Below are 23,176 nucleotides of genomic sequence, written 5' to 3' on the forward strand. Positions count from 1 at the left end.
CATGGATGGAAGATGCCTTCCCTGGAAGGAAGAGCATGGATGGGAGATGCCTTCCCTGGAAGAAAGAGAATGGGTGGGAGATGCCTTCCGTGGAAGGAAGAGCAGCTCAGTCTTGCCAAGGCTGAGCTTCAGGTGGTGTGCAGCCATCCACTGAGCACAATCTTTAGCACTGTGCACACAATAGAGTAGGGCTTGATAAGAAAGACAACAGATGGAGACTATTAACGTCCCTCACATTTCCACGCAGATAAAACAAAATATATACAATAACAGTGTATATGTATGTGTGTGTATATATATGTACATATATGTATTGCGCTGGTAAAAAAAAAAAGTCTGACATTCAGAGGGAGGAGTTGAACAGTTTGATGGCCACAGACAGCTTCAGACCTGATGTTGTTCTTGTGTTCGAAACCTCCACGCAAGCCATCCTGCTGGAGGTAACAATCCCTTGGGAAGCTCGCTTGGAGAAGGCCTTCAAGTACGATGGGGCTGGTTGGTATGCAGGCAGGGTGGCTGGTGGGCTAGGTGCTTCCCAGTTGAAGTTGGATGCTGGGGCTTGGTATTGCAATCCTTGGCCAGACCCTTGAGATGGCTGTGCCTCAAGAGAGGATAACCATGGTGCAAGTGGTTAGCTAGCTTCAGGTGGTGTGCAGCCATCCACTGAGCACAATCTTTAGAACTGTGCACACAATAGAGTAGGGATTGATAAGAAAGACAACAGATGGAGACTATTAAAGTCCCTCATACTTCCATGCAGAAAAAAAAATATATATACAATAACAGTGTATATGTATGTGTGTGTATATATATGTACATATATGTATTGCGCTGGTAATAGAAAGTCTGACATTCAGAGGGAGAAGTTGAACAGTTTGATGGCCACAGACAGCTTCAGACCTGATGTTGTTCTTGTGTTCGAAACCTCCACGTAAGTCATCCTGCTGGAGGTAACAATCCCTTGGGAAGCTCGCTTGGACAAGGCCTTCAAGTACGATGGGGCTGGTTGGTATGCAGGCAGGGTGGCTGGTGGGCTAGGTGCTTCCCAGTTGAAGTTGGATGCTGGGGCTTTGTCTTGCAATCCTTGGCCAGACCCTTGAGATGGCTGTGTGTGTCCTCAGCTGGGTCTCCTGGAGGAGGCTGTATGATGTTGACCCGAAACATCTAATGATTTCTTCTTTAGCAATGTGCACACAATAGAGTAGGACTTGGTAAGAAAGACAACAGATAGGAACTATTAACGCCCCTCATACTTCCATGCAGAACAAACAAGATATATACAATGACCACTCTGTGCACATACTGTGGTCTGCCAGTCAGGAGTTTCCATTCCAGCTTCCTCCTGTACTTCTCCTTGGCCTCCTTGATCTCCACCTTCAGTTCCCCCTGAATCGTTCTCACCTCCTCCCTGTTGCCACCTCTGAAAGCCCTCTTCTTTGCATTCAGGATGGCCTTGATGTCCTTTGTCACCCATGGCTTGTTGTTTGAATGACAATGAACAGTCCTTGCTGGGACAGTGGAGTCTGCACAGAAGTTGATGTAATCTGTGCTGCACTCTGTGAGCCCATCAATGTCTTGTGGCTCACAGAGCGCTTGCCAGTCAGTCACCTCAAAACATTGCTGAAATGTCTCATAAGCCAGTGAGGTTGTGGTCTGACCTACCTAGGGGGGTGGGCGGAGGGCTGTATGCATCCTTCACCTTAGCATACCCTGGACAGCAGGTCCAGGGTCCTCTCCTCTCTAAGAGGATAGGAAATGGGGGATTAGCTCAAATGGTAGAGCGCTCGCTTAGCATGCGAGAAGTAGCGGGATCGATGCCCGCATCCTCCAAGTTAAGTGTTTCTGATTCTGACACATAGCTTACAGGAAATCCTTTTCTGTAGTGAAGGTCATTAAAGAAACCATCTGTGCGTGAAGCAAGCGGTGGCATCAGCGCTGGGGAGCAGCCAGCATCCTAGGGATCTGCAGGAACCTCTGCAAGTTCCCTCAGCACATCGTGTTCAACACCTGCAGACCTGATGTAGTTCTTGTGTTTGAAACCTCCACGTAAGTCATCCTAGCTCGCTTGGACAAGGCCCCAAAGTACGATGGGGCTGGTTGGTATGCAGACAGGGTGGCTAGTGGGCTAGGTGCTTCCCCGTTGAAGTAGGATGCTGGGGCTTTGTATTGCAATCCTTGGCCAGACCCTTGAGATGGCTGTGGCTCAAGAGAGGATAACCATGGTGCAAGTGGTTAGCTAGCCATCTGGACACAAGCTGATGTCTGATCAGCCTCAGGTGGGTCTCCTGGAGGAGGCTGTATCATGACCCGAAACAAATGATGATTCTAGGAACATCATTGAAGATGTATCCAGAGGCATCGGTAGATGTATTGCTCCTCCCATGAATCATGAAGTATATACAGTGGGGTCCAAAGAAGAAGAAATATTTTGATTCTTTCACGTTGATTCTAAATATGGCTGCGCCTCAAGTTTCCAGCACATCAATGATTGCCTGAATTTTCAGTGAATTAAGTATATCAGAGCTTAGACTTGACCTCCAGTTTGTGTTTTATAATGGTTTAAACAGCACATAAGTTACAAAAAAACAACAAGTATTACTCATTTTCACAGTCATCAACATGACGTCTAAAAGGTTGCAGGACATCTGTGAGAGTTGACGAGTCATTTTCTGGGATCATTTTACTTCCTGTGTACTCATTCCCACCTGTCGTGACTGAATAGTTTCTACACGACTTACCAAATCTGAGTGTGTAGACGATCCACCTTTTCTAGAAAAAAAAAGGTACCATTTTTACCATTAATCTTGTTAGTGTTTCACTGAAATGGATGCAAAAATGTACAACCAGTTCCAGCTTTTTTTTGCCTTGGTAAGATAGTGATAGATTGGAGAAAGGCAGGAAATGTGCCACAGAGGCGCCCCCCAACTTCAGCTTTAGGTTAATCTCTGTGTAGCATTCCTGTTTACACGACAGTGACTACGCAGAGAGGAATCTTGTTTAAAAACCCATCTAAGTACTCACGCTCTGATCCGGATGGTGAAGGCTAGCCTGTTCTTAGCAGAAGGCAGAGGGGCAGGTGGCCTGTGCTCAGCTCTCCAGATGCAAGTCTCATCAGGATGCTTCTTGTGACCGTCTGTCTAGAGGTCTTCCAAACGCTTGAACTTTAATGATTTGCCTTTTGATACCTAGACATAGAAATACACACAGGATTTTACAGCAGCACAAATAAGCAAGCAGGACTATTGACGTCCCTCATACTCCCATATTGCCTAGTTTTCTTCTTCTTTCTGCTGTATTACCTTTGTCTGCCTTGGTGAATAATCAGGAACTGGTAGAAAAGTCAAATCTCCCCGTCGGGGAATCGAACCCCGGTCTTCCGCGTGACAGGCGGAGATACTGTCCACTATACTAACGAGGAATGATGCAAGGACATCAACATGCCTCCCCAGCGAAGAAGCAGCTCAGTGTTGTGGAGGTTGAGCAGCCACCTTGCTTTCAGACTGGGGAAAAGACAGAAATAATTCAGTGTCATCTGCATAGCTGTGGATTCCACTTTTTTTTTTCAATAAAGATGCCTAACTGTCATCTCAAGGTAGAGGCCTGGGTGAAAATGCCTGTCACTCTCGGGTGTCGCGCATGCGCGTGAAAGCTGCTTTTCAACAGTTTCCGTAGTGTAGTGGTTATCACGTTCGCCTCACACGCGAAAGGTCCCCGGTTCGAAACCGGGCGGAAACACTATTCTTTACTGTTCGCTCCTGGTTTTACGTTAAATGTATTTAGCTGATGCTTTCATCCACAGTGACTTACAAATAGTACATTCAACCATGTGGATACAACCCAAGAATTGGAGGAATCATGCAAGTACATCAACTTCATCAAATATGCTGAACTGCTTCAAGTGCTACTTCAGAAACAATAAGAGGTGACACATGCAGGCACACCAGCCAGGAGCGAGTTTCAGTAATCTGGGTGAGGAACGGATGTATCCTCCTGATGAATGACTTTGCAGGAGTGGGTCGTTGCAGCCAGGTTGGCAACGAAGGATAGCTGGTCATTCAGTGTCGCAAAACCGAAGTACATACCAAACCCTGAATTTTTTGATGTCTAAAAAAGAATTCTTTGTTGCTTGTGTTAGTTACACATCTTACTGTCCACTATACAAAGGAGGACGGTTCCACACTGGTTTTTGGCCCTTTTCGACGAGAATCGCCAGGTGCTTTAGCTGCGCACTAAGCCAGGAGCGAGTTCCAGTAGTCTAGGTGCGAGATGACAAGAGCCTGGACCAGCACCTGCGGTGCCTCCTGGGTGAGGAACGCATGTATCTTCCCGATGCTGTGGAGAATGAATTTTCTGGAGTGGGTTGTAGCAGCCAGGTTGGCAGATGCCTTCCCTGGGAGGAAGAGCAGCTCAGTGTTGTGGAGGTTGAGCTGCCGGCGGGCTGTGTGCAGACATCCACTGAGAGATGCCTGCAAGACACGCAGAAATTGGTGCTGCCACCTTGGTTTCCGACCGGGGAAAAGACAGAAATAATTCAGCTGTGGTAAGTAAAGCCATGTGAGTGAATGACAGGCGCAAGCACAATGTTTAGCACTGTGCACACCAGTGTTTCCCATACATAGGCTATACTTGAGCGGCCCGCCCAGATAGATCATGTCCTGCCCATGGAAATAAAATCCGGATTCCACATTTTTTTTTTCAATAAAGATGCCTAACTGTCATCTCAAGGTAGATGGCCCAGGTGAACATGCCCGTCACTCTCGGGTGTCGCGCATGCGGGTGAAAGCTGCTTTTCAACAGTTTCCGTAGTGTAGTGGTTATCACGTTCGCCTAACACGCGAAAGGCCCCCGGTTCGAAACCGGGCGGAAACATGACTCTTTGCTGTTCACTCTGATTATTACGTTAACTGCATTGAACTCAGCAACACACGCAGAGATTTTGACTGCCACATTTTCAGACCGGGGAAAGGACAGAATTAGTTCAACGTCTTCTGGATAGCTGTGGTATGCCAAGCCATGTGAGTGAATGAAAGACAGGGACAAACAACTTGACTCACACAGTCATGCTTTTATATTGCCTATTTCTGCATCGGCACTTCGCGGAGAGCAGAACAATGCTCCATGCTCCACGCTGTCACTCTCAGCCAGGAGCAGGTTTCAGTAGTCTAGGTGCGAGATGACAAGAGCCTGGACCAGAACTTGCGGTGCCTCCTGGGACAGGAATGGACGTATCCTCCTGATGCTGTGGAGAATGAATTTTTTGGAGTGGGTCGTCGCAGCCAGGTTGGCAGCGAAGGACAGCTGGTCATCCGGTGTCACACCCAGGGTCATTGCAGTCCAAGCTGTGGACGCCACAGAGTTCTCAATGGGAATGGAGAGGTCATGGATGGAAGATGCCTTCCCTGGAAGGAAGAGCATGGATGGGAGATGCCTTCCCTGGAAGAAAGAGAATGGGTGGGAGATGCCTTCCGTGGAAGGAAGAGCAGCTCAGTCTTGCCAAGGCTGAGCTTCAGGTGGTGTGCAGCCATCCACTGAGCACAATCTTTAGCACTGTGCACACAATAGAGTAGGGCTTGATAAGAAAGACAACAGATGGAGACTATTAACGTCCCTCACATTTCCACGCAGATAAAACAAAATATATACAATAACAGTGTATATGTATGTGTGTGTATATATATGTACATATATGTATTGCGCTGGTAAAAAAAAAAAGTCTGACATTCAGAGGGAGGAGTTGAACAGTTTGATGGCCACAGACAGCTTCAGACCTGATGTTGTTCTTGTGTTCGAAACCTCCACGCAAGTCATCCTGCTGGAGGTAACAATCCCTTGGGAAGCTCGCTTGGAGAAGGCCTTCAAGTACGATGGGGCTGGTTGGTATGCAGGCAGGGTGGCTGGTGGGCTAGGTGCTTCCCAGTTGAAGTTGGATGCTGGGGCTTGGTATTGCAATCCTTGGCCAGACCCTTGAGATGGCTGTGCCTCAAGAGAGGATAACCATGGTGCAAGTGGTTAGCTAGCTTCAGGTGGTGTGCAGCCATCCACTGAGCACAATCTTTAGCACTGTGCACACAATAGAGTAGGGATTGATAAGAAAGACAACAGATGGAGACTATTAAAGTCCCTCATACTTCCATGCAGAAAAAAATATATATATACAATAACAGTGTATATGTATGTGTGTGTATATATATGTACATATATGTATTGCGCTGGTAATAGAAAGTCTGACATTCAGAGGGAGAAGTTGAACAGTTTGATGGCCACAGACAGCTTCAGACCTGATGTTGTTCTTGTGTTCGAAACCTCCACGTAAGTCATCCTGCTGGAGGTAACAATCCCTTGGGAAGCTCGCTTGGACAAGGCCTTCAAGTACGATGGGGCTGGTTGGTATGCAGGCAGGGTGGCTGGTGGGCTAGGTGCTTCCCAGTTGAAGTTGGATGCTGGGGCTTTGTCTTGCAATCCTTGGCCAGACCCTTGAGATGGCTGTGTGTGTCCTCAGCTGGGTCTCCTGGAGGAGGCTGTATGATGTTGACCCGAAACATCTAATGATTTCTTCTTTAGCAATGTGCACACAATAGAGTAGGACTTGGTAAGAAAGACAACAGATAGGGACTATTAACGCCCCTCATACTTCCATGCAGAACAAACAAGATATATACAATGACCACTCTGTGCACATACTGTGGTCTGCCAGTCAGGAGTTTCCATTCCAGCTTCCTCCTGTACTTCTCCTTGGCCTCCTTGATCTCCACCTTCAGTTCCCCCTGAATCGTTCTCACCTCCTCCCTGTTGCCACCTCTGAAAGCCCTCTTCTTTGCATTCAGGATGGCCTTGATGTCCTTTGTCACCCATGGCTTGTTGTTTGAATGACAATGAACAGTCCTTGCTGGGACAGTGGAGTCTGCACAGAAGTTGATGTAATCTGTGCTGCACTCTGTGAGCCCATCAATGTCTTGTGGCTCACAGAGCGCTTGCCAGTCAGTCACCTCAAAACATTGCTGAAATGTCTCATAAGCCAGTGAGGTTGTGGTCTGACCTACCTAGGGGGGTGGGCGGAGGGCTGTATGCATCCTTCACCTTAGCATACCCTGGACAGCAGGTCCAGGGTCCTCTCCTCTCTAAGAGGATAGGAAATGGGGGATTAGCTCAAATGGTAGAGCGCTCGCTTAGCATGCGAGAAGTAGCGGGATCGATGCCCGCATCCTCCAAGTTAAGTGTTTCTGATTCTGACACATAGCTTACATAGCTTTTCTGTAGTGAAGGTCATTAAAGAAACCATCTGTGCGTGAAGCAAGCAGTGGCATCAGCGCTGGGGAGCAGCCAGCATCCTAGGGATCTGCAGGAACCTCTGCAAGTTCCCTCAGCACATCGTGTTCAACACCTGCAGACCTGATGTAGTTCTTGTGTTTGAAACCTCCACGTAAGTCATCCTAGCTCGCTTGGACAAGGCCCCAAAGTACGATGGGGCTGGTTGGTATGCAGACAGGGTTCCAGGCTTCCCCGTTGAAGTAGGATGCTGGGGCTTTGTATTGCAATCCTTGGCCAGACCCTTGAGATGGCTGTGGCTCAAGAGAGGATAACCATGGTGCAAGTGGTTAGCTAGCCATCTGGACACAAGCTGATGTCTGATCAGCCTCAGGTGGGTCTCCTGGAGGAGGCTGTATCATGACCCGAAACAAATGATGATTCTAGGAACATCATTGAAGATGTATCCAGAGGCATCGGTAGATGTATTGCTCCTCCCATGAATCATGAAGTATATACAGTGGGGTCCAAAGAAGAAGAAATATTTTGATTCTTTCACGTTGATTCTAAATATGGCTGCGCCTCAAGTTTCCAGCACATCAATGATTGCCTGAATTTTCAGTGAATTAAGTATATCAGAGCTTAGACTTGACCTCCAGTTTGTGTTTTATAATGGTTTAAACAGCACATAAGTTACAAAAAAACAACAAGTATTACTCATTTTCACAGTCATCAACATGACGTCTAAAAGGTTGCAGGACATCTGTGAGAGTTGACGAGTCATTTTCTGGGATCATTTTACTTCCTGTGTACTCATTCCCACCTGTCGTGACTGAATAGTTTCTACACGACTTACCAAATCTGAGTGTGTAGACGATCCACCTTTTCTAGAAAAAAAAAGGTACCATTTTTACCATTAATCTTGTTAGTGTTTCACTGAAATGGATGCAAAAATGTACAACCAGTTCCAGCTTTTTTTTGCCTTGGTAAGATAGTGATAGATTGGAGAAAGGCAGGAAATGTGCCACAGAGGCGCCCCCCAACTTCAGCTTTAGGTTAATCTCTGTGTAGCATTCCTGTTTACACGACAGTGACTACGCAGAGAGGAATCTTGTTTAAAAACCCATCTAAGTACTCACGCTCTGATCCGGATGGTGAAGGCTAGCCTGTTCTTAGCAGAAGGCAGAGGGGCAGGTGGCCTGTGCTCAGCTCTCCAGATGCAAGTCTCATCAGGATGCTTCTTGTGACCGTCTGTCTAGAGGTCTTCCAAACGCTTGAACTTTAATGATTTGCCTTTTGATACCTAGACATAGAAATACACACAGGATTTTACAGCAGCACAAATAAGCAAGCAGGACTATTGACGTCCCTCATACTCCCATATTGCCTAGTTTTCTTCTTCTTTCTGCTGTATTACCTTTGTCTGCCTTGGTGAATAATCAGGAACTGGTAGAAAAGTCAAATCTCCCCGTCGGGGAATCGAACCCCGGTCTTCCGCGTGACAGGCGGAGATACTGTCCACTATACTAACGAGGAATGATGCAAGGACATCAACATGCCTCCCCAGCGAAGAAGCAGCTCAGTGTTGTGGAGGTTGAGCAGCCACCTTGCTTTCAGACTGGGGAAAAGACAGAAATAATTCAGTGTCATCTGCATAGCTGTGGATTCCACTTTTTTTTTTCAATAAAGATGCCTAACTGTCATCTCAAGGTAGAGGCCTGGGTGAAAATGCCTGTCACTCTCGGGTGTCGCGCATGCGCGTGAAAGCTGCTTTTCAACAGTTTCCGTAGTGTAGTGGTTATCACGTTCGCCTCACACGCGAAAGGTCCCCGGTTCGAAACCGGGCGGAAACACTATTCTTTACTGTTCGCTCCTGGTTTTACGTTAAATGTATTTAGCTGATGCTTTCATCCACAGTGACTTACAAATAGTACATTCAACCATGTGGATACAACCCAAGAATTGGAGGAATCATGCAAGTACATCAACTTCATCAAATATGCTGAACTGCTTCAAGTGCTACTTCAGAAACAATAAGAGGTGACACATGCAGGCACACCAGCCAGGAGCGAGTTTCAGTAATCTGGGTGAGGAACGGATGTATCCTCCTGATGAATGACTTTGCAGGAGTGGGTCGTTGCAGCCAGGTTGGCAACGAAGGATAGCTGGTCATTCAGTGTCGCAAAACCGAAGTACATACCAAACCCTGAATTTTTTGATGTCTAAAAAAGAATTCTTTGTTGCTTGTGTTAGTTACACATCTTACTGTCCACTATACAAAGGAGGACGGTTCCACACTGGTTTTTGGCCCTTTTCGACGAGAATCGCCAGGTGCTTTAGCTGCGCACTAAGCCAGGAGCGAGTTCCAGTAGTCTAGGTGCGAGATGACAAGAGCCTGGACCAGCACCTGCGGTGCCTCCTGGGTGAGGAACGCATGTATCTTCCCGATGCTGTGGAGAATGAATTTTCTGGAGTGGGTTGTAGCAGCCAGGTTGGCAGATGCCTTCCCTGGGAGGAAGAGCAGCTCAGTGTTGTGGAGGTTGAGCTGCCGGCGGGCTGTGTGCAGACATCCACTGAGAGATGCCTGCAAGACACGCAGAAATTGGTGCTGCCACCTTGGTTTCCGACCGGGGAAAAGACAGAAATAATTCAGCTGTGGTAAGTAAAGCCATGTGAGTGAATGACAGGCGCAAGCACAATGTTTAGCACTGTGCACACCAGTGTTTCCCATACATAGGCTATACTTGAGCGGCCCGCCCAGATAGATCATGTCCTGCCCATGGAAATAAAATCCGGATTCCACATTTTTTTTTTCAATAAAGATGCCTAACTGTCATCTCAAGGTAGATGGCCCAGGTGAACATGCCCGTCACTCTCGGGTGTCGCGCATGCGGGTGAAAGCTGCTTTTCAACAGTTTCCGTAGTGTAGTGGTTATCACGTTCGCCTAACACGCGAAAGGCCCCCGGTTCGAAACCGGGCGGAAACATGACTCTTTGCTGTTCACTCTGATTATTACGTTAACTGCATTGAACTCAGCAACACACGCAGAGATTTTGACTGCCACATTTTCAGACCGGGGAAAGGACAGAATTAGTTCAACGTCTTCTGGATAGCTGTGGTATGCCAAGCCATGTGAGTGAATGAAAGACAGGGACAAACAACTTGACTCACACAGTCATGCTTTTATATTGCCTATTTCTGCATCGGCACTTCGCGGAGAGCAGAACAATGCTCCATGCTCCACGCTGTCACTCTCAGCCAGGAGCAGGTTTCAGTAGTCTAGGTGCGAGATGACAAGAGCCTGGACCAGAACTTGCGGTGCCTCCTGGGACAGGAATGGACGTATCCTCCTGATGCTGTGGAGAATGAATTTTTTGGAGTGGGTCGTCGCAGCCAGGTTGGCAGCGAAGGACAGCTGGTCATCCGGTGTCACACCCAGGGTCATTGCAGTCCAAGCTGTGGACGCCACAGAGTTCTCAATGGGAATGGAGAGGTCATGGATGGAAGATGCCTTCCCTGGAAGGAAGAGCATGGATGGGAGATGCCTTCCCTGGAAGAAAGAGAATGGGTGGGAGATGCCTTCCGTGGAAGGAAGAGCAGCTCAGTCTTGCCAAGGCTGAGCTTCAGGTGGTGTGCAGCCATCCACTGAGCACAATCTTTAGCACTGTGCACACAATAGAGTAGGGCTTGATAAGAAAGACAACAGATGGAGACTATTAACGTCCCTCACATTTCCACGCAGATAAAACAAAATATATACAATAACAGTGTATATGTATGTGTGTGTATATATATGTACATATATGTATTGCGCTGGTAAAAAAAAAAAGTCTGACATTCAGAGGGAGGAGTTGAACAGTTTGATGGCCACAGACAGCTTCAGACCTGATGTTGTTCTTGTGTTCGAAACCTCCACGCAAGCCATCCTGCTGGAGGTAACAATCCCTTGGGAAGCTCGCTTGGAGAAGGCCTTCAAGTACGATGGGGCTGGTTGGTATGCAGGCAGGGTGGCTGGTGGGCTAGGTGCTTCCCAGTTGAAGTTGGATGCTGGGGCTTGGTATTGCAATCCTTGGCCAGACCCTTGAGATGGCTGTGCCTCAAGAGAGGATAACCATGGTGCAAGTGGTTAGCTAGCTTCAGGTGGTGTGCAGCCATCCACTGAGCACAATCTTTAGCACTGTGCACACAATAGAGTAGGGATTGATAAGAAAGACAACAGATGGAGACTATTAAAGTCCCTCATACTTCCATGCAGAAAAAAAAATATATATACAATAACAGTGTATATGTATGTGTGTGTATATATATGTACATATATGTATTGCGCTGGTAATAGAAAGTCTGACATTCAGAGGGAGAAGTTGAACAGTTTGATGGCCACAGACAGCTTCAGACCTGATGTTGTTCTTGTGTTCGAAACCTCCACGTAAGTCATCCTGCTGGAGGTAACAATCCCTTGGGAAGCTCGCTTGGACAAGGCCTTCAAGTACGATGGGGCTGGTTGGTATGCAGGCAGGGTGGCTGGTGGGCTAGGTGCTTCCCAGTTGAAGTTGGATGCTGGGGCTTTGTCTTGCAATCCTTGGCCAGACCCTTGAGATGGCTGTGTGTGTCCTCAGCTGGGTCTCCTGGAGGAGGCTGTATGATGTTGACCCGAAACATCTAATGATTTCTTCTTTAGCAATGTGCACACAATAGAGTAGGACTTGGTAAGAAAGACAACAGATAGGGACTATTAACGCCCCTCATACTTCCATGCAGAACAAACAAGATATATACAATGACCACTCTGTGCACATACTGTGGTCTGCCAGTCAGGAGTTTCCATTCCAGCTTCCTCCTGTACTTCTCCTTGGCCTCCTTGATCTCCACCTTCAGTTCCCCCTGAATCGTTCTCACCTCCTCCCTGTTGCCACCTCTGAAAGCCCTCTTCTTTGCATTCAGGATGGCCTTGATGTCCTTTGTCACCCATGGCTTGTTGTTTGAATGACAATGAACAGTCCTTGCTGGGACAGTGGAGTCTGCACAGAAGTTGATGTAATCTGTGCTGCACTCTGTGAGCCCATCAATGTCTTGTGGCTCACAGAGCGCTTGCCAGTCAGTCACCTCAAAACATTGCTGAAATGTCTCATAAGCCAGTGAGGTTGTGGTCTGACCTACCTAGGGGGGTGGGCGGAGGGCTGTATGCATCCTTCACCTTAGCATACCCTGGACAGCAGGTCCAGGGTCCTCTCCTCTCTAAGAGGATAGGAAATGGGGGATTAGCTCAAATGGTAGAGCGCTCGCTTAGCATGCGAGAAGTAGCGGGATCGATGCCCGCATCCTCCAAGTTAAGTGTTTCTGATTCTGACACATAGCTTACAGGAAATCCTTTTCTGTAGTGAAGGTCATTAAAGAAACCATCTGTGCGTGAAGCAAGCGGTGGCATCAGCGCTGGGGAGCAGCCAGCATCCTAGGGATCTGCAGGAACCTCTGCAAGTTCCCTCAGCACATCGTGTTCAACACCTGCAGACCTGATGTAGTTCTTGTGTTTGAAACCTCCACGTAAGTCATCCTAGCTCGCTTGGACAAGGCCCCAAAGTACGATGGGGCTGGTTGGTATGCAGACAGGGTGGCTAGTGGGCTAGGTGCTTCCCCGTTGAAGTAGGATGCTGGGGCTTTGTATTGCAATCCTTGGCCAGACCCTTGAGATGGCTGTGGCTCAAGAGAGGATAACCATGGTGCAAGTGGTTAGCTAGCCATCTGGACACAAGCTGATGTCTGATCAGCCTCAGGTGGGTCTCCTGGAGGAGGCTGTATCATGACCCGAAACAAATGATGATTCTAGGAACATCATTGAAGATGTATCCAGAGGCATCGGTAGATGTATTGCTCCTCCCATGAATCATGAAGTATATACAGTGGGGTCCAAAGAAGAAGAAATATTTTGATTCTTTCACGTTGATTCTAAATATGGCTGCGCCTCAAGTTTCCAGCACATCAATGATTGCCTGAATTTTCAGTGAATTAAGTATATCAGAGCTTAGACTTGACCTCCAGTTTGTGTTTTATAATGGTTTAAACAGCACATAAGTTACAAAAAAACAACAAGTATTACTCATTTTCACAGTCATCAACATGACGTCTAAAAGGTTGCAGGACATCTGTGAGAGTTGACGAGTCATTTTCTGGGATCATTTTACTTCCTGTGTACTCATTCCCACCTGTCGTGACTGAATAGTTTCTACACGACTTACCAAATCTGAGTGTGTAGACGATCCACCTTTTCTAGAAAAAAAAAGGTACCATTTTTACCATTAATCTTGTTAGTGTTTCACTGAAATGGATGCAAAAATGTACAACCAGTTCCAGCTTTTTTTTGCCTTGGTAAGATAGTGATAGATTGGAGAAAGGCAGGAAATGTGCCACAGAGGCGCCCCCCAACTTCAGCTTTAGGTTAATCTCTGTGTAGCATTCCTGTTTACACGACAGTGACTACGCAGAGAGGAATCTTGTTTAAAAACCCATCTAAGTACTCACGCTCTGATCCGGATGGTGAAGGCTAGCCTGTTCTTAGCAGAAGGCAGAGGGGCAGGTGGCCTGTGCTCAGCTCTCCAGATGCAAGTCTCATCAGGATGCTTCTTGTGACCGTCTGTCTAGAGGTCTTCCAAACGCTTGAACTTTAATGATTTGCCTTTTGATACCTAGACATAGAAATACACACAGGATTTTACAGCAGCACAAATAAGCAAGCAGGACTATTGACGTCCCTCATACTCCCATATTGCCTAGTTTTCTTCTTCTTTCTGCTGTATTACCTTTGTCTGCCTTGGTGAATAATCAGGAACTGGTAGAAAAGTCAAATCTTCCCGTCGGGGAATCGAACCCCGGTCTTCCGCGTGACAGGCGGAGATACTGTCCACTATACTAACGAGGAATGATGCAAGGACATCAACATGCCTCCCCAGCGAAGAAGCAGCTCAGTGTTGTGGAGGTTGAGCAGCCACCTTGCTTTCAGACTGGGGAAAAGACAGAAATAATTCAGTGTCATCTGCATAGCTGTGGATTCCACTTTTTTTTTTCAATAAAGATGCCTAACTGTCATCTCAAGGTAGAGGCCTGGGTGAAAATGCCTGTCACTCTCGGGTGTCGCGCATGCGCGTGAAAGCTGCTTTTCAACAGTTTCCGTAGTGTAGTGGTTATCACGTTCGCCTCACACGCGAAAGGTCCCCGGTTCGAAACCGGGCGGAAACACTATTCTTTACTGTTCGCTCCTGGTTTTACGTTAAATGTATTTAGCTGATGCTTTCATCCACAGTGACTTACAAATAGTACATTCAACCATGTGGATACAACCCAAGAATTGGAGGAATCATGCAAGTACATCAACTTCATCAAATATGCTGAACTGCTTCAAGTGCTACTTCAGAAACAATAAGAGGTGACACATGCAGGCACACCAGCCAGGAGCGAGTTTCAGTAATCTGGGTGAGGAACGGATGTATCCTCCTGATGAATGACTTTGCAGGAGTGGGTCGTTGCAGCCAGGTTGGCAACGAAGGATAGCTGGTCATTCAGTGTCGCAAAACCGAAGTACATACCAAACCCTGAATTTTTTGATGTCTAAAAAAGAATTCTTTGTTGCTTGTGTTAGTTACACATCTTACTGTCCACTATACAAAGGAGGACGGTTCCACACTGGTTTTTGGCCCTTTTCGACGAGAATCGCCAGGTGCTTTAGCTGCGCACTAAGCCAGGAGCGAGTTCCAGTAGTCTAGGTGCGAGATGACAAGAGCCTGGACCAGCACCTGCGGTGCCTCCTGGGTGAGGAACGCATGTATCTTCCCGATGCTGTGGAGAATGAATTTTCTGGAGTGGGTCGTAGCAGCCAGGTTGGCAGATGCCTTCCCTGGGAGGAAGAGCAGCTCAGTGTTGTGGAGGTTGAGCTGCCGGCGGGCTGTGTGCAGACATCCACTGAGAGATGCCTGCAAGACACGCAGAAATTGGTGCTGCCACCTTGGTTTCCGACCGGGGAAAAGACAGAAATAATTCAGCTGTGGTAAGTAAAGCCATGTGAGTGAATGACAGGCGCAAGCACAATGTTTAGCACTGTGCACACCAGTGTTTCCCATACATAGGCTATACTTGAGCGGCCCGCCCAGATAGATCATGTCCTGCCCATGGAAATAAAATCCGGATTCCACATTTTTTTTTTCAATAAAGATGCCTAACTGTCATCTCAAGGTAGATGGCCCAGGTGAACATGCCCGTCACTCTCGGGTGTCGCGCATGCGGGTGAAAGCTGCTTTTCAACAGTTTCCGTAGTGTAGTGGTTATCACGTTCGCCTAACACGCGAAAGGCCCCCGGTTCGAAACCGGGCGGAAACATGACTCTTTGCTGTTCACTCTGATTATTACGTTAACTGCATTGAACTCAGCAACACACGCAGAGATTTTGACTGCCACATTTTCAGACCGGGGAAAGGACAGAATTAGTTCAACGTCTTCTGGATAGCTGTGGTATGCCAAGCCATGTGAGTGAATGAAAGACAGGGACAAACAACTTGACTCACACAGTCATGCTTTTATATTGCCTATTTCTGCATCGGCACTTCGCGGAGAGCAGAACAATGCTCCATGCTCCACGCTGTCACTCTCAGCCAGGAGCAGGTTTCAGTAGTCTAGGTGCGAGATGACAAGAGCCTGGACCAGAACTTGCGGTGCCTCCTGGGACAGGAATGGACGTATCCTCCTGATGCTGTGGAGAATGAATTTTTTGGAGTGGGTCGTCGCAGCCAGGTTGGCAGCGAAGGACAGCTGGTCATCCGGTGTCACACCCAGGGTCATTGCAGTCCAAGCTGTGGACGCCACAGAGTTCTCAATGGGAATGGAGAGGTCATGGATGGAAGATGCCTTCCCTGGAAGGAAGAGCATGGATGGGAGATGCCTTCCCTGGAAGAAAGAGAATGGGTGGGAGATGCCTTCCGTGGAAGGAAGAGCAGCTCAGTCTTGCCAAGGCTGAGCTTCAGGTGGTGTGCAGCCATCCACTGAGCACAATCTTTAGCACTGTGCACACAATAGAGTAGGGCTTGATAAGAAAGACAACAGATGGAGACTATTAACGTCCCTCACATTTCCACGCAGATAAAACAAAATATATACAATAACAGTGTATATGTATGTGTGTGTATATATATGTACATATATGTATTGCGCTGGTAAAAAAAAAAAGTCTGACATTCAGAGGGAGGAGTTGAACAGTTTGATGGCCACAGACAGCTTCAGACCTGATGTTGTTCTTGTGTTCGAAACCTCCACGCAAGCCATCCTGCTGGAGGTAACAATCCCTTGGGAAGCTCGCTTGGAGAAGGCCTTCAAGTACGATGGGGCTGGTTGGTATGCAGGCAGGGTGGCTGGTGGGCTAGGTGCTTCCCAGTTGAAGTTGGATGCTGGGGCTTGGTATTGCAATCCTTGGCCAGACCCTTGAGATGGCTGTGCCTCAAGAGAGGATAACCATGGTGCAAGTGGTTAGCTAGCTTCAGGTGGTGTGCAGCCATCCACTGAGCACAATCTTTAGAACTGTGCACACAATAGAGTAGGGATTGATAAGAAAGACAACAGATGGAGACTATTAAAGTCCCTCATACTTCCATGCAGAAAAAAAAATATATATACAATAACAGTGTATATGTATGTGTGTGTATATATATGTACATATATGTATTGCGCTGGTAATAGAAAGTCTGACATTCAGAGGGAGAAGTTGAACAGTTTGATGGCCACAGACAGCTTCAGACCTGATGTTGTTCTTGTGTTCGAAACCTCCACGTAAGTCATCCTGCTGGAGGTAACAATCCCTTGGGAAGCTCGCTTGGACAAGGCCTTCAAGTACGATGGGGCTGGTTGGTATGCAGGCAGGGTGGCTGGTGGGCTAGGTGCTTCCCAGTTGAAGTTGGATGCTGGGGCTTTGTCTTGCAATCCTTGGCCAGACCCTTGAGATGGCTGTGTGTGTCCTCAGCTGGGTCTCCTGGAGGAGGCTGTATGATGTTGACCCGAAACATCTAATGATTTCTTCTTTAGCAATGTGCACACAATAGAGTAGGACTTGGTAAGAAAGACAACAGATAGGGACTATTAACGCCCCTCATACTTCCATGCAGAACAAACAAGATATATACAATGACCACTCTGTGCACATACTGTGGTCTGCCAGTCAGGAGTTTCCATTCCAGCTTCCTCCTGTACTTCTCCTTGGCCTCCTTGATCTCCACCTTCAGTTCCCCCTGAATCGTTCTCACCTCCTCCCTGTTGCCACCTCTGAAAGCCCTCTTCTTTGCATTCAGGATGGCCTTGATGTCCTTTGTCACCCATGGCTTGTTGTTTGAATGACAATGAACAGTCCTTGCTGGGACAGTGGAGTCTGCACAGAAGTTGATGTAATCTGTGCTGCACTCTGTGAGCCCATCAATGTCTTGTGGCTCACAGAGCGCTTGCCAGTCAGTCACCTCAAAACATTGCTGAAATGTCTCATAAGCCAGTGAGGTTGTGGTCTGACCTACCTAGGGGGGTGGGCGGAGGGCTGTATGCATCCTTCACCTTAGCATACCCTGGACAGCAGGTCCAGGGTCCTCTCCTCTCTAAGAGGATAGGAAATGGGGGATTAGCTCAAATGGTAGAGCGCTCGCTTAGCATGCGAGAAGTAGCGGGATCGATGCCCGCATCCTCCAAGTTAAGTGTTTCTGATTCTGACACATAGCTTACATAGCTTTTCTGTAGTGAAGGTCATTAAAGAAACCATCTGTGCGTGAAGCAAGCAGTGGCATCAGCGCTGGGGAGCAGCCAGCATCCTAGGGATCTGCAGGAACCTCTGCAAGTTCCCTCAGCACATCGTGTTCAACACCTGCAGACCTGATGTAGTTCTTGTGTTTGAAACCTCCACGTAAGTCATCCTAGCTCGCTTGGACAAGGCCCCAAAGTACGATGGGGCTGGTTGGTATGCAGACAGGGTTCCAGGCTTCCCCGTTGAAGTAGGATGCTGGGGCTTTGTATTGCAATCCTTGGCCAGACCCTTGAGATGGCTGTGGCTCAAGAGAGGATAACCATGGTGCAAGTGGTTAGCTAGCCATCTGGACACAAGCTGATGTCTGATCAGCCTCAGGTGGGTCTCCTGGAGGAGGCTGTATCATGACCCGAAACAAATGATGATTCTAGGAACATCATTGAAGATGTATCCAGAGGCATCGGTAGATGTATTGCTCCTCCCATGAATCATGAAGTATATACAGTGGGGTCCAAAGAAGAAGAAATATTTTGATTCTTTCACGTTGATTCTAAATATGGCTGCGCCTCAAGTTTCCAGCACATCAATGATTGCCTGAATTTTCAGTGAATTAAGTATATCAGAGCTTAGACTTGACCTCCAGTTTGTGTTTTATAATGGTTTAAACAGCACATAAGTTACAAAAAAACAACAAGTATTACTCATTTTCACAGTCATCAACATGACGTCTAAAAGGTTGCAGGACATCTGTGAGAGTTGACGAGTCATTTTCTGGGATCATTTTACTTCCTGTGTACTCATTCCCACCTGTCGTGACTGAATAGTTTCTACACGACTTACCAAATCTGAGTGTGTAGACGATCCACCTTTTCTAGAAAAAAAAAGGTACCATTTTTACCATTAATCTTGTTAGTGTTTCACTGAAATGGATGCAAAAATGTACAACCAGTTCCAGCTTTTTTTTGCCTTGGTAAGATAGTGATAGATTGGAGAAAGGCAGGAAATGTGCCACAGAGGCGCCCCCCAACTTCAGCTTTAGGTTAATCTCTGTGTAGCATTCCTGTTTACACGACAGTGACTACGCAGAGAGGAATCTTGTTTAAAAACCCATCTAAGTACTCACGCTCTGATCCGGATGGTGAAGGCTAGCCTGTTCTTAGCAGAAGGCAGAGGGGCAGGTGGCCTGTGCTCAGCTCTCCAGATGCAAGTCTCATCAGGATGCTTCTTGTGACCGTCTGTCTAGAGGTCTTCCAAACGCTTGAACTTTAATGATTTGCCTTTTGATACCTAGACATAGAAATACACACAGGATTTTACAGCAGCACAAATAAGCAAGCAGGACTATTGACGTCCCTCATACTCCCATATTGCCTAGTTTTCTTCTTCTTTCTGCTGTATTACCTTTGTCTGCCTTGGTGAATAATCAGGAACTGGTAGAAAAGTCAAATCTCCCCGTCGGGGAATCGAACCCCGGTCTTCCGCGTGACAGGCGGAGATACTGTCCACTATACTAACGAGGAATGATGCAAGGACATCAACATGCCTCCCCAGCGAAGAAGCAGCTCAGTGTTGTGGAGGTTGAGCAGCCACCTTGCTTTCAGACTGGGGAAAAGACAGAAATAATTCAGTGTCATCTGCATAGCTGTGGATTCCACTTTTTTTTTTCAATAAAGATGCCTAACTGTCATCTCAAGGTAGAGGCCTGGGTGAAAATGCCTGTCACTCTCGGGTGTCGCGCATGCGCGTGAAAGCTGCTTTTCAACAGTTTCCGTAGTGTAGTGGTTATCACGTTCGCCTCACACGCGAAAGGTCCCCGGTTCGAAACCGGGCGGAAACACTATTCTTTACTGTTCGCTCCTGGTTTTACGTTAAATGTATTTAGCTGATGCTTTCATCCACAGTGACTTACAAATAGTACATTCAACCATGTGGATACAACCCAAGAATTGGAGGAATCATGCAAGTACATCAACTTCATCAAATATGCTGAACTGCTTCAAGTGCTACTTCAGAAACAATAAGAGGTGACACATGCAGGCACACCAGCCAGGAGCGAGTTTCAGTAATCTGGGTGAGGAACGGATGTATCCTCCTGATGAATGACTTTGCAGGAGTGGGTCGTTGCAGCCAGGTTGGCAACGAAGGATAGCTGGTCATTCAGTGTCGCAAAACCGAAGTACATACCAAACCCTGAATTTTTTGATGTCTAAAAAAGAATTCTTTGTTGCTTGTGTTAGTTACACATCTTACTGTCCACTATACAAAGGAGGACGGTTCCACACTGGTTTTTGGCCCTTTTCGACGAGAATCGCCAGGTGCTTTAGCTGCGCACTAAGCCAGGAGCGAGTTCCAGTAGTCTAGGTGCGAGATGACAAGAGCCTGGACCAGCACCTGCGGTGCCTCCTGGGTGAGGAACGCATGTATCTTCCCGATGCTGTGGAGAATGAATTTTCTGGAGTGGGTCGTAGCAGCCAGGTTGGCAGATGCCTTCCCTGGGAGGAAGAGCAGCTCAGTGTTGTGGAGGTTGAGCTGCCGGCGGGCTGTGTGCAGACATCCACTGAGAGATGCCTGCAAGACACGCAGAAATTGGTGCTGCCACCTTGGTTTCCGACCGGGGAAAAGACAGAAATAATTCAGCTGTGGTAAGTAAAGCCATGTGAGTGAATGACAGGCGCAAGCACAATGTTTAGCACTGTGCACACCAGTGTTTCCCATACATAGGCTATACTTGAGCGGCCCGCCCAGATAGATCATGTCCTGCCCATGGAAATAAAATCCGGATTCCACATTTTTTTTTTCAATAAAGATGCCTAACTGTCATCTCAAGGTAGATGGCCCAGGTGAACATGCCCGTCACTCTCGGGTGTCGCGCATGCGGGTGAAAGCTGCTTTTCAACAGTTTCCGTAGTGTAGTGGTTATCACGTTCGCCTAACACGCGAAAGGCCCCCGGTTCGAAACCGGGCGGAAACATGACTCTTTGCTGTTCACTCTGATTATTACGTTAACTGCATTGAACTCAGCAACACACGCAGAGATTTTGACTGCCACATTTTCAGACCGGGGAAAGGACAGAATTAGTTCAACGTCTTCTGGATAGCTGTGGTATGCCAAGCCATGTGAGTGAATGAAAGACAGGGACAAACAACTTGACTCACACAGTCATGCTTTTATATTGCCTATTTCTGCATCGGCACTTCGCGGAGAGCAGAACAATGCTCCATGCTCCACGCTGTCACTCTCAGCCAGGAGCAGGTTTCAGTAGTCTAGGTGCGAGATGACAAGAGCCTGGACCAGAACTTGCGGTGCCTCCTGGGACAGGAATGGACGTATCCTCCTGATGCTGTGGAGAATGAATTTTTTGGAGTGGGTCGTCGCAGCCAGGTTGGCAGCGAAGGACAGCTGGTCATCCGGTGTCACACCCAGGGTCATTGCAGTCCAAGCTGTGGACGCCACAGAGTTCTCAATGGGAATGGAGAGGTCATGGATGGAAGATGCCTTCCCTGGAAGGAAGAGCATGGATGGGAGATGCCTTCCCTGGAAGAAAGAGAATGGGTGGGAGATGCCTTCCGTGGAAGGAAGAGCAGCTCAGTCTTGCCAAGGCTGAGCTTCAGGTGGTGTGCAGCCATCCACTGAGCACAATCTTTAGCACTGTGCACACAATAGAGTAGGGCTTGATAAGAAAGACAACAGATGGAGACTATTAACGTCCCTCACATTTCCACGCAGATAAAACAAAATATATACAATAACAGTGTATATGTATGTGTGTGTATATATATGTACATATATGTATTGCGCTGGTAAAAAAAAAAAGTCTGACATTCAGAGGGAGGAGTTGAACAGTTTGATGGCCACAGACAGCTTCAGACCTGATGTTGTTCTTGTGTTCGAAACCTCCACGCAAGTCATCCTGCTGGAGGTAACAATCCCTTGGGAAGCTCGCTTGGAGAAGGCCTTCAAGTACGATGGGGCTGGTTGGTATGCAGGCAGGGTGGCTGGTGGGCTAGGTGCTTCCCAGTTGAAGTTGGATGCTGGGGCTTGGTATTGCAATCCTTGGCCAGACCCTTGAGATGGCTGTGCCTCAAGAGAGGATAACCATGGTGCAAGTGGTTAGCTAGCTTCAGGTGGTGTGCAGCCATCCACTGAGCACAATCTTTAGCACTGTGCACACAATAGAGTAGGGATTGATAAGAAAGACAACAGATGGAGACTATTAAAGTCCCTCATACTTCCATGCAGAAAAAAATATATATATACAATAACAGTGTATATGTATGTGTGTGTATATATATGTACATATATGTATTGCGCTGGTAATAGAAAGTCTGACATTCAGAGGGAGAAGTTGAACAGTTTGATGGCCACAGACAGCTTCAGACCTGATGTTGTTCTTGTGTTCGAAACCTCCACGTAAGTCATCCTGCTGGAGGTAACAATCCCTTGGGAAGCTCGCTTGGACAAGGCCTTCAAGTACGATGGGGCTGGTTGGTATGCAGGCAGGGTGGCTGGTGGGCTAGGTGCTTCCCAGTTGAAGTTGGATGCTGGGGCTTTGTCTTGCAATCCTTGGCCAGACCCTTGAGATGGCTGTGTGTGTCCTCAGCTGGGTCTCCTGGAGGAGGCTGTATGATGTTGACCCGAAACATCTAATGATTTCTTCTTTAGCAATGTGCACACAATAGAGTAGGACTTGGTAAGAAAGACAACAGATAGGGACTATTAACGCCCCTCATACTTCCATGCAGAACAAACAAGATATATACAATGACCACTCTGTGCACATACTGTGGTCTGCCAGTCAGGAGTTTCCATTCCAGCTTCCTCCTGTACTTCTCCTTGGCCTCCTTGATCTCCACCTTCAGTTCCCCCTGAATCGTTCTCACCTCCTCCCTGTTGCCACCTCTGAAAGCCCTCTTCTTTGCATTCAGGATGGCCTTGATGTCCTTTGTCACCCATGGCTTGTTGTTTGAATGACAATGAACAGTCCTTGCTGGGACAGTGGAGTCTGCACAGAAGTTGATGTAATCTGTGCTGCACTCTGTGAGCCCATCAATGTCTTGTGGCTCACAGAGCGCTTGCCAGTCAGTCACCTCAAAACATTGCTGAAATGTCTCATAAGCCAGTGAGGTTGTGGTCTGACCTACCTAGGGGGGTGGGCGGAGGGCTGTATGCATCC

The 23,176-nt window shown here is 47.5% G+C and overlaps 11 non-coding genes across 11 annotated transcripts; 8 read left to right on the forward strand and 3 right to left on the reverse strand.

Moving 5' to 3' along the window:
• Positions 1-3,346: 3,346 nt before the first annotated feature.
• On the reverse strand, positions 3,347-3,418 carry trnad-guc (transfer RNA aspartic acid (anticodon GUC)). The gene has a single exon. It is a non-coding gene; the product is annotated as a tRNA-Asp (tRNA).
• A 244-nt stretch (positions 3,419-3,662) lies between these two features.
• Positions 3,663-3,735, forward strand: trnav-cac (transfer RNA valine (anticodon CAC)). The gene has a single exon. It is a non-coding gene; the product is annotated as a tRNA-Val (tRNA).
• A 1,061-nt stretch (positions 3,736-4,796) lies between these two features.
• trnav-aac (transfer RNA valine (anticodon AAC)) lies at positions 4,797-4,869 on the forward strand. The gene has a single exon. It is a non-coding gene; the product is annotated as a tRNA-Val (tRNA).
• A 3,840-nt stretch (positions 4,870-8,709) lies between these two features.
• On the reverse strand, positions 8,710-8,781 carry trnad-guc (transfer RNA aspartic acid (anticodon GUC)). Its single transcript has one exon. It is a non-coding gene; the product is annotated as a tRNA-Asp (tRNA).
• A 244-nt stretch (positions 8,782-9,025) lies between these two features.
• trnav-cac (transfer RNA valine (anticodon CAC)) lies at positions 9,026-9,098 on the forward strand. The gene has a single exon. It is a non-coding gene; the product is annotated as a tRNA-Val (tRNA).
• A 1,061-nt stretch (positions 9,099-10,159) lies between these two features.
• Positions 10,160-10,232, forward strand: trnav-aac (transfer RNA valine (anticodon AAC)). Its single transcript has one exon. It is a non-coding gene; the product is annotated as a tRNA-Val (tRNA).
• Positions 10,233-14,403: 4,171 nt separating this feature from the next.
• Positions 14,404-14,476, forward strand: trnav-cac (transfer RNA valine (anticodon CAC)). Its single transcript has one exon. It is a non-coding gene; the product is annotated as a tRNA-Val (tRNA).
• A 1,061-nt stretch (positions 14,477-15,537) lies between these two features.
• trnav-aac (transfer RNA valine (anticodon AAC)) lies at positions 15,538-15,610 on the forward strand. Its single transcript has one exon. It is a non-coding gene; the product is annotated as a tRNA-Val (tRNA).
• A 3,840-nt stretch (positions 15,611-19,450) lies between these two features.
• Positions 19,451-19,522, reverse strand: trnad-guc (transfer RNA aspartic acid (anticodon GUC)). The gene has a single exon. It is a non-coding gene; the product is annotated as a tRNA-Asp (tRNA).
• Positions 19,523-19,766: 244 nt separating this feature from the next.
• trnav-cac (transfer RNA valine (anticodon CAC)) lies at positions 19,767-19,839 on the forward strand. The gene has a single exon. It is a non-coding gene; the product is annotated as a tRNA-Val (tRNA).
• A 1,061-nt stretch (positions 19,840-20,900) lies between these two features.
• Positions 20,901-20,973, forward strand: trnav-aac (transfer RNA valine (anticodon AAC)). The gene has a single exon. It is a non-coding gene; the product is annotated as a tRNA-Val (tRNA).
• The last annotated feature ends 2,203 nt before the right edge of the window (positions 20,974-23,176 follow it).

Source organism: Enoplosus armatus, chromosome 19, assembly GCF_043641665.1.
Source record: "Enoplosus armatus isolate fEnoArm2 chromosome 19, fEnoArm2.hap1, whole genome shotgun sequence".
Classification (NCBI taxonomy): domain Eukaryota; kingdom Metazoa; phylum Chordata; class Actinopteri; order Centrarchiformes; family Enoplosidae; genus Enoplosus; species Enoplosus armatus.